The sequence below is a fragment of the Cimex lectularius genome, unplaced genomic scaffold (genome assembly GCF_000648675.2).
Source record: "Cimex lectularius strain Harlan isolate CLEC.00 unplaced genomic scaffold, Clec_2.1 scaffold278, whole genome shotgun sequence".
NCBI lineage: Eukaryota > Metazoa > Arthropoda > Insecta > Hemiptera > Cimicidae > Cimex > Cimex lectularius.
The window spans coordinates 228,684-239,716 of NW_019392792.1; positions in this window are offsets into that span (position 1 = coordinate 228,684).

Sequence of the window (11,033 nt, forward strand, 5' to 3'; positions counted from 1 at the left end):
ATGGCACTTTTTTTGTAATATGGAATCAAAAATATTAGACACGTGTCCAAGCATGTCAACACTTTTTGTACACAAATGAACAAACACTTAGCTGAAGAACTGAAAATAACGAACTGCGTGAACTGTATTGCGCATTGTCTGATGTGAGACTGTTAAGGGAGCGTGGGAGAAGACAGCCCATCAGGTAAAAAATTGCGCAGGCCCTGTGGGCTTACAAAGAAAATTCGTCTAACCGAGGTTTTCATTTTGAAATGTTCGACTACGAGAGGTAAAAAATTGGGCAAACTATGTAGGAATACGAGGGGGATTTGAAAAATTCGAGTTATTAATGTTCGGATTATCACGATTAGACTGTATGTTTTTGCCTTTTTATGAACATATTTTAACATATTTTAAAATTAAAAATATATGATTCAATCTCTTTCTATATCTAGAATGAAAAAATAATAGACTGAAACACGTATTAAATGGCATAAAATATGATAAAATTGCGAAAACATAAATATATTTTCAGTAAAATAGATCAAAAAACTTTTTTATCGTAAAAAATATAGGATTCGTTACCGTTTCACATTCCTAAATACAAATTTCAATAGAAATACAAAAAAATGTGCTGGATTCGTAGGGGGCAATTTTTTTCTCATATATGCCTGGAATTCAATTCATAAAGAAATAACTCTCCGGAATTATTCCGATTTGAATGTTTATACAAATGTTAGGAAGCACAATAATTTTCATTTCATGCTATATCAACAAGGTTTAGATTTTATGTGATTACAAGTGAGAAAAATATGAATGTAATAAATAAAGCTCAAATTATTTTATTTCTATTTTCTAATTTATTTATCAACGCTTGATTTATTCTATTATGTGTAATTTATAGGGTAGTAATACCTTGTAAAGTTTCTGATGGTTATGTCTTTTGAAATTGTAACATTTTTTTAAATCGTCGGCGACTACGACAAAAATGTTGAGGGAAAAATATTTTCAAATATCTGGAGTTCACACTCTTTTGGGGTGTATAAAACGAAAATTAACTTTGTTTCTTTGCATAAAAATATGTTACCTTACTCTCCAATGTTGCTCTATCACAAATTATTTGTTGCAATATCCGACCACCGAAAACTACCTATATTACAGCTAGCTGCCGAATAAAATTTCGACGTAGTTAGCCTTATTTACTATTCTTCCAAATACTATTTTTTAACATTAATTCCATCGATTATGGTGGGATTCGAAATCATAACTGATAGCGTGGTAAATACGAGTCGGACGGCTTAACCATTTGGTCCCTCTTCAGACAGGCATTTCTTCTTTTTTTAAACTATTGAATTCGCTACGATGTCATTTTCGTAATTTAGAAAACAGTTCAACACTTTTGGAGATAATTCAATCTTATATAAAAATATTTTTTCTTTTTGAGAGTCACTGGTGACTAAAGTCTACTTATCTTTTACTGCGGCCTAAAAGATCAATTGTAGAATTGACGCTCTGTTTCCAAACCTGTAAAAATACACTATCTGTAAGGTTGTTTTGCAATTTCAGGGGTTCCTCTTTTCTCATTTCTGTAGGCATTAATATCGCCTTTCTGAATAGGCTGTACTGTTTCAATCACAATATATATCTGTAGAACATTTAATTTAATGTTTGAATTTGTTTTGTGCACAGAATCCTATTGCACGGATCTCAGTTGGGAAGACTGATTGAGACCTAGCTGTTTTTCGTTAAAAAAGTAAATAAAATAAAAATAAAAATTCGGGCCTTTGACGTCTGCCCCCAGTCTATGTTCTGTTTTACATTCCCCTCTATAAGTTTCAGATTGTTTATTTTTAGGTACATATCTCGTTTTTATTTTATATTTGGAAGTGTTGATATGTTCATTTTGTCAGATATTTCCGCCATTTCATGTTTTTTTTAAATGTTAGTTTTTTAGAAAACAAATGGATAGTTTTCATACAGACCTTTATGTTTCTACCAATGCAAACTTTATTGAAAACATTTTGCAAATTAATTGGGTTAAAAATGTTTTTATTCCCTCAATTCTACGACTCCAATCTTACCCCGTCTTTTCAACTAACTTCTTCTATAATACTGTCAAAAAAGAGACGCCTAATCAAATTACTTCTCTTTTATTCAGTCACAGATGTTGATTGGCTTTGGCGGTCGTAAGTACTCTTTAATTCACACCGAACGTTTTACGAACTCGAAGTTCACCCCAGTGAAAAATGTAACAAATCCTATCCACCGAATTGACTAACGCAGTTAGAAAAAAATATACACTTTTAAAATATAAATATTCTCGTATAAAAACTTCTTTCTTTATGCTGTCTTTGACGAACGTGATTTTTCTTAAGAAGGTCATTTACCACCCCCGGAAGAGTTGAGGGAGATTGACAGCCTCTAAAATACGACACAACCATTAATATTAAATATCAGAAAAAATCTACTCGTAAAACACTTGTTATGTAAAAATGGAAAGTTTTGATTTATAACAATGGCAAAAGTAATCCAACTATACACGGTAACGGAACAATTGTGCAAATATTAATAATTACGTTCTGACCGCAAGTTTCCAATCGATCGTAACCATTCGAATTTTCTTTTCTTCTACTTATTTTTTCTACATTTATTACATCAAATTTATTAAGATTCACCACAGCAGTGGGGATAGTGTTTGTGTTAATATATATATGCATATCTAATATGCATAGATTTATTAATATGTAATAATGTGTACAGAGTACAAATAAATTATTTTTTTTAAACATATGTTAGAACATACTTATAGAAAATGGAAATGTCGGTTTTAGCACGCGGAATAAAATTGTTAATTCGACTGGATTCAGAAAAAAAAACTCTGATATATCACGGGTTGTATAATTATTCTTACAAAAATAATAATATTAATAATAACTCATTTAAAAACTGAGAAAAAGGTAACCCCCATGGACTGTTTGTTCTAGGTTTGGTTCTTTTGTCTTAATTATTTATGAATTTGCAAAGTGAATAAATTTATAAGCAATGCATACACCAAGCTGGCTATTATTATAATTTTATAGTTTGCTAGTCTTTCATCAACCTGGTCAGCCAATTAGCAGTAAAAACTTTGATTGTCAATATATTGTAAAATCTGCACTATTATCAAAGCAAAGTATACATTTCCCACAACCATTTTTAATTAAAAATAAATCTAAAGTATGAAGTTTTCTTTCAGAAGAAAACCGGCTAAGTTGCTTTATTTCCAATAACTAGGCCTTCTTCAGCATCGTTTCATCGTCCCAGATCATAATTATCTATGTATTGTCAGCAATGAAACCGTGCAAATGTACAACGCCTGGTTTTGCAAATGTCACTGAACCAGCACAGTTTCTCGTACCAACTTCGCAAAAGACGACAGCTGACAGTACACAGTAACGACCCAGTGAGCGCATAATCAGAAACAGCGGCGGCTTAAGGACCCCTACCTTATTGAACGTGGGGAATTATGCCTTATTGTCCTTGGACACTTTTAATTAAAATATTTCTGTAAATGGATTTACTCAGAATCAACGGTGGAGACATTAATACAATAAATAGTTTAATTGATATTTAGCCTATGTTTTGTATTATTACCTTTATTTTAAAAAAATATAATCAAAATGTAAATTTAAAATTTAGTAATTATACAATTATAAGTAATTCCTTGTTAGGCATACACGAAGGAAACGATTGACTCTTGCAATCGTTATCTGTTAAAAGAAATTATAAACATTTATTTTCAAAACTTAGGCGAATAGGCCTGTAAACCACTGATGAATAGTACTGTCGGGCATCCTCACATTAACTTAGAAGAATATAAAAATTTTTGTGTCGCAGATTTGAACTCCGATCTTTGGGTCAATGCTCCAATGGTCTAACCACTTGATTTACCGCGAATTCCATCGTCCATGCCTCAAACTTCTCATTTCGATTTAAAATTATTTCAATTGAAAGAGAACACCGGCCTCATATACAAACACATTTTTTTAAACTTGTACTTCATTAGCGGGAGCTGAAATGATAGGAGCATTGGAGTATTGATCTGAAGATTGTGGGTTCGAAACCCGCCTGTCAAACCCATTTTTCATTTCGAAAAATCGTAAATAATTAATTAAATATATATAATAAAATAAAAATGATAATAATTAATAACTAATTATTAATTAGTTATTAATTAGGAACATTAAAAGAATATTTCTTTTGTCCTATTGTATTAGATATACTGTTAATACAAAATATGAAATTAAAGAAATAAAGGCGGGTGCAACAAAACTTGAAGAATTATAAAAAAATTAAAAAGTGGTGTCAAAAAAAAATTCTAGGTGGAAGAAAATGAATCCCCTTTTTGCGAATAACTTGATCTAATAGATCCATTTTTCATTGCAGGATATTGGTAGAGGACTGACTGATGGTGGACAATTCATTCCCATAGCCTGGGACCAGGTGATTGCCAGAGCTAAACAGGGAGTTCCACAACCCCTCCCAAAACGTCGCCCTCATTTTAAATCATTAGGCTTCCTAATTTTACACACACACACAAAGCTGAAGGAGAGAAAGAGAGAGAATATGTGTGTGTGTGTGTGTGTGTGACTGTCATGCAATCCATAAATAATTTACATGTTTATCGCATATACGTAATAAGTACCGTATAGCAACACTTATTTTTATTTTGTACAAAATATTTCTACTGATGTGAAATCGATTGATTTTCTTTAGTGTCTAGTCTAATTTTATCGTATTGATTTACCAGATATGTAAAATATTAAAGGGATCGACGAGAGTAAAAGTGATAAGCATTTTTTTCTACTACCCTAAGTGAAAAACAAAGTATCTTCGTTCTAACACAATTTTAGTGTTAGTTTCTAATATGAAGTCATTGCATGATTTATTATTGGATTACATGTACAGAATAAATTGTAGCGGATTTCTCGAATATATTACGCTGTGCATAAATAATTGTATAATATTGTATCCCCAAAACGCTTCAATATTTTATGAATAAAAGAACTCTTCTATTTTATCCTGGCGTATCAAAATTTCAAAAGGTTTAAAATTCCAAAGGCTCAAGCATATTTTTAGTAGACAATGAGCGTTTGTATATCACAAATCTGTAATGCTTCGAAATTTCAATTACTATACAACAACTTACCACAATCAGAAAAGTTATTTTTAAAAGTAATTTCGTACCGAAGACAAAACGCCAACGGTCAAATATACCAACGTAAAGACATACCTGGACTAGACTAAATAACCATAAATATCTTCACCCACATTCGCAGAAATACTTTGACGATCATCCTATGTAGAGAAATACGTCCCTGAAATAATGGCAGAACCCAACTACAGAATTTTTTGTTGATATACATTCGATTTTAAGACATTAAAAAACATAGGCCTACTGATTGTTCACATCAAATTGCACACAGAAAATCATCAGGGAACAACAAAATACAAGCCATTAAAAATGTTAAAAACAACAGAAAACAGTAGCACTAAAATAAATGATAGACCGACCATAAAGCGGTATCATTGGCAAAAGTTAAATACAAAAGAACTAGAAACTCCCCAGACTTTCTCCATCAGTAACAGATACTAAATAGACCTAAATCACAAAAGAAAGAAACGTATAAACTACCTAATCTATTTAACAATATAAGCCGAAAAACTGCTCAGAATACCAACTCACTTGACAAAACTGGCATACATGCCGTAACATGGGAATAATGAGACATATACATCATACGGACAGTACGAAAAAAATGTCAAGAACGTCAAAAAAAGAATGAAAACGCACTAAAAAATTTGTAATTTAACAAACATTCAACCCTAAAACCTCATAATTACGAAATTACAATTCCTATAAGTCAATTACACCGTTAAAGAAAAGGAACAACGATCAATGTTTTATTAAATGTACAAGCATTTGGTCAATATCTAGGAAGTATGCGTGTGGTTGTGCTGATGACTTCCTCGGTAGACGAATGACTACCAACTTAGATGGGTCTCCGCTCGCGAGTTATCAAAAGAGGTAACTCACTTCCCGTAGGGCTATGAACCGCTTTAAAAAAAAAATAGGCATAGCTCTGATATCCCCCTGATATCAGCGATAGTCGCAGCTTTGAATTTTGACTTAACTTGACAAGTGACTTCACCCCGTTTTCAATATTAGAAATATCGACCACATTTCCAATCACGGACATTCTTGATGAAGTTAGGGTCTTGAAGAAAATTGCAAATTCAGTTGTTACGACCAAGCTTTCGACCTATATTAATGTCATTATCAGGGAAAAACAATCTTACATGCGTCTACAGATTGACATATTTAAGATCGTTTTGCCCTGAACATGACCTCAAAATAGGTTGAAAGCCTGGCAGTAATAACTGAATTTGCTTTCTTCTTCAGGCACATACCTTGATCCGGTGTGCTCGCCCCGTTTGCCACTCCAGCCGCTTCTTCGCTCTCGTAATTCGCCTCTACAGGCCGGGCGGAATCCGCCTTTCTGCGTTCTCACACGTTCAAGTTTCATCGCTCCGCAATCGCATTTACGGGTTATATCTAGTTGAAAGCAATTACAGTTTATAAATGATCTCTGCGAGTTTGAACAAAGTCTTTTTATTTTATTTTTAATAAAAATATTTCTTCCATTGTATATGCACTTTTATTTGTTTATATATTTTATTTTATCCACTTGTTTATAACAAAAAGTTAATAAAATTACAGGATTGTCAATCATTATGTGAACGAAATGACGAACTATTCAACCTTGATCGTTTATATTCTTCAGTTTTTATTTAAAATTTATCATTAGCAATAAAACAAAAGGTTGAATAGTTCGTCATTTCTTTCATATAACAGCTCTGTAATTCAGACACTCAACCTTTAAGATTGCTCCTGGCGCTGGCACAGCTAAAGTCGTACATCCCGCCAAAGTTTAGACATGGATAATGAATAAGATAAATTTAGTGGGCATGAGTGGTGAGCCATGAAAAACAGTTGATTCATTCCACTGAGTGAGCGATTTTGATCTGATTCTTAAAAACAGCTGCTTTTCCTATCTCTACTTTCAGCAAGTCACATTTAAGTTTTTATTATGATTTCGTCATAAGATTTTCTTTCCGCCCTGATCTGACCAAAGTCGATTTAATTACATAATTATAGAACGGAACCTAAAAAAATACAGATTTAATCCGCCAAAGAAACAGATACAAACTCTTACCTCTCACGACTTTATAAAGAATCTTTACATTATAAAAATGGCCCAGACGCCTGAACCTGAAAATACAGAAATTTGACAAATCAAAACTACGAGGAAGAACAGAATAATCGGTAACGACAGAATTACTGATTATTTATAGGTCTATAAAGAGTAAAATGTTAATTTATTGCAATATAATAAAATATTGTGTACATTGTGCTTCTATGCTATATGTTAATTCTATTAGTTAATGTAACACACATTTTTCTAGAAAACGAAGCGTTGTAGAAAAAAAGTTTAAATGGTAACTTCCCATAGTTTTTCCCAACGATCTAAAATAATGGTCCAAGTATTTTTTAAATGTCACAGTAATAAGTAATTGAGTTTCAATTTTTTTTTTTTTTTTTTTTTTTTTTTTTTTTTTTTTTTTTTGCCATTGACCTTTTGTCTTCAGCCATGTTTGAATTTCTTTTAAATGAAACCTACCAAGTGTTGATATTTAGAAAAAAAACTGTACTTTTTAATATAAAAACTGACACCGAGAACAAGATTGGTTTCGTATTTCGGGAGATAATGCAACTGAGGCTATTTCATAATTTCAATTTTGTTTAAACCAAAATAAATATTTTGACGAGAGTATAGGCAGATCAAAATGATTGGAAACGACCAACTTTTAGTGTATGATGTTTTCAGATTCTTCCTATGTTTGTTTCAATATTGAAAAATAAATTAGATAAGTTATTAAGATTGAAATTGATGTGAAATATGAAAATCGTTGTGGTATTTTTGATTTATAATAACCAAAAATAATTATTATTAACCGTTGTAACTGTTGCTACGAAAATAAAATATAAATTTAATCAAGTCATTAAATATTGATGTAACTATTGTGAAATGTTTTATCTTATATAAAAAGAGGAACGTTATCACAAATTTCCGTCAAATTTTTCCGATGGATATGCATAGTGATTTTTTTTTTTTTAAAACATAAAATATGATATGATCTACTTGCGTTTTTGCTAACAGTTTTATCTTGATTTACCGTATTCGAAATAAGAGAAACCATGCAATAATCTCGTTATTGCCTTATTGAAAAATAAAAAAATTGTTCGATCTTTGTATTATAAATGAAAAACACAAATACCAAGGACGTAAATAACACGTTGAAGAGTATTTTTGGTAGAAACCTTCCAAACGCATGATGTTTGTACTGACTTGATTTTAATCGTTTAGGTTTATGCCTGATTTGATCGGATAAATGTAATTAGGTTTGAACGTATCCATGGGTAAGTCGTCATCCATGTAGCGGCAGTCTCCCGCTCTGCGCTGTAATCACTTTCCTCCTAAAATCAATTCCAAAAAGCTATATTACGCGTTATCCCTGACCTCGTTTCGAATTCCTATCGTCAACCATCACAAACGTCCCGCTTATCGTCTAATTCACTAGTGAAAAAATTCGTTTACCCTTTTATTGAAATTTCTAATCGGAGTCATGGGGGGATTGGTATGGGTCTGGCCTTCCAGGTCGAACAGTTACGTATGGATGAAAACAAACAGCCATTGTTGTGTGGCACTTATGCTAAAAGAAATTTCTTGGAATGAATACTAAAGTAAATTGTTTATCTTCTTTTCCTTACAGACATGTCCGCTATTTTATTAACGCACTGTTGAGATAATTGGGACAGCAGGACCTTCGATTTATATTTTCCTCCTTATCAACCCTGAAGAAACTGTTTTTCTCATTGTACTTATCAGCGTGTGTGGTATTTACGGACTGTTAATTAATTATTGTATGGAGATCGTGAGATGCGGTCTGGTGTGAAGTAGGGCCTACCAAAAAGTTTATTTATCATTTACAAAAAGAAAAAAAGACAACAATAACGAAAAAATAAAAATAAATTGGATATTTATAAAACTAATGTAACAAAACTAAGATAAAATAAATTAATTTTCTTCATGAATTCGTTGAATTTTTGCAAATTTTTGTTGAAATAATTTTTTTCAAGGTTAAGGTAAATATACTCAAAGACAAAACTTTTTGCAATTTTTTAAAATTATTTTTGAAATGTTAGGTAAATATTGTGAAAAGTTATTTAAAAACAAATCCCTTCAAAATGCGGCCGACCAAAAAGCAATTTATCATTTACAAAAAGAACAAAAAGACAACAATAACGAAAAAAAATAAATTGGATATTTATGAAACTAAGATAGAATAAATAAATTTTCTCCATGAATTCGTTGAATTTTTGCCACTTTTTGTTGAAATATTTTTTTCAATGTTAATGTAAATATATTCAAAGGCATAAAACCGGACACTCGTATTTTGTTGCTACATCACACTACATGTATTTTTATTGTCTTATTAATTACAACATAGTTCTTTTAACGGAAATCAAAAAAAGATTAGAAATTCACGAGTTTTAATAAAAACTATTTAGATATGAGGGCTTGAAAGAAAATCCACAAAAAAACGAGAAAATCATTTAGAGATAGATTAAAATTTAATTAACAATTTATTACGTGGTTTTGGTTTTAATTCGTTATGAAACCAGGTAATAAATTGTTAGTTAAATTTATTCTATCACTAAATTTTTTTCAGGTGTATTGGTAATCTTTTTTTCAAAACGTCATAATTAAATATGTTTTTAAACCCTTGAATTGCTGATGTCATATAATTGGATTTAAATTAAAATAAGTATATTGTCATTAGTATAATGGTAAAAAATACTTATAGTTTGAAATAAACCAAAAATACGAGTGTCCAGTTTTTGTCTTTGAGTGTTTTAGGAATAAATTATTTATAAAAAGATGTTAAATATTGAAATACAAAGCCTTTCAGTAGAGTTTAAGTGTTGTAATGCTTCTCTTAACAGGTTTTCTCCGGGTACAGATCTCGCCATACAATCAGTGTTATATTGGTACAGCTTTGGAATAACCTATTAACATTTTTTCAATGATATTGTTCACTGCATTTTTTCAGTCCAATAATTCTTTCCATCAATTTAGTTCAATGAGTTTATTTTGAGCAATCAGAAAACACATTATCAAATGGTAATGAGGGTTAATTCGTGTTTAAACACCAATTTTATATAATCGTTTTCTTTTGGAGTGCCTTTGGAGTGGCAAAGGGAAAATCGAGCAGAAGAGAAACACTTCACGTCTAAGCGTAGGAATGCAATCCGTTTAAATAAATGAATTCCATTCTTTTGATACCCCGTCGTACATAACGACCCCCCATCCCATCTCAGCGGCATTGTAGCACAAATCTAGATGAAAATCATTGAACCTTAACTGAAAAGGAATGTCAACCCATAGAAGGAGAGGGCCGAGTGTCTCAGACACGTACAAATTTAAGGAAAGGGTACTTGACTGCTTACGTGTTTGTTTTATAATTGATGAAGACAATGCGAGCCGAATAGAACTGTACGGGTAAGAGGTCTAAAAGGAAACTGTTCGGCTCGGCTGGTGCTAATTGCTTTCCTCTGTCTTACCGACGCACCACCCCTATTATTTTCTTATCTCCGATTCCATACTCCTTTTCAGAGAACCCCAGGGGTCCGATCTACACTTATTCCGTGAAGTATTGTGGAGCCTGCTAAACACTGCAAAGAAAACGAGATTCGATAATGCGAGTTTTTATCATTATTAATGTTTATTTGAAAAAACAAAACGTCCTTTTAAAAAAAAATCATTTAATAAGAGCACTGCTCATTTTCCACGATATGTATATCATTATAATTTAATAATGAAATTGCCTGTCAAAGAATGTTTACCGCGAATTTCAGTAATTAATTTAATTGACACATTTTATAAAGTAAA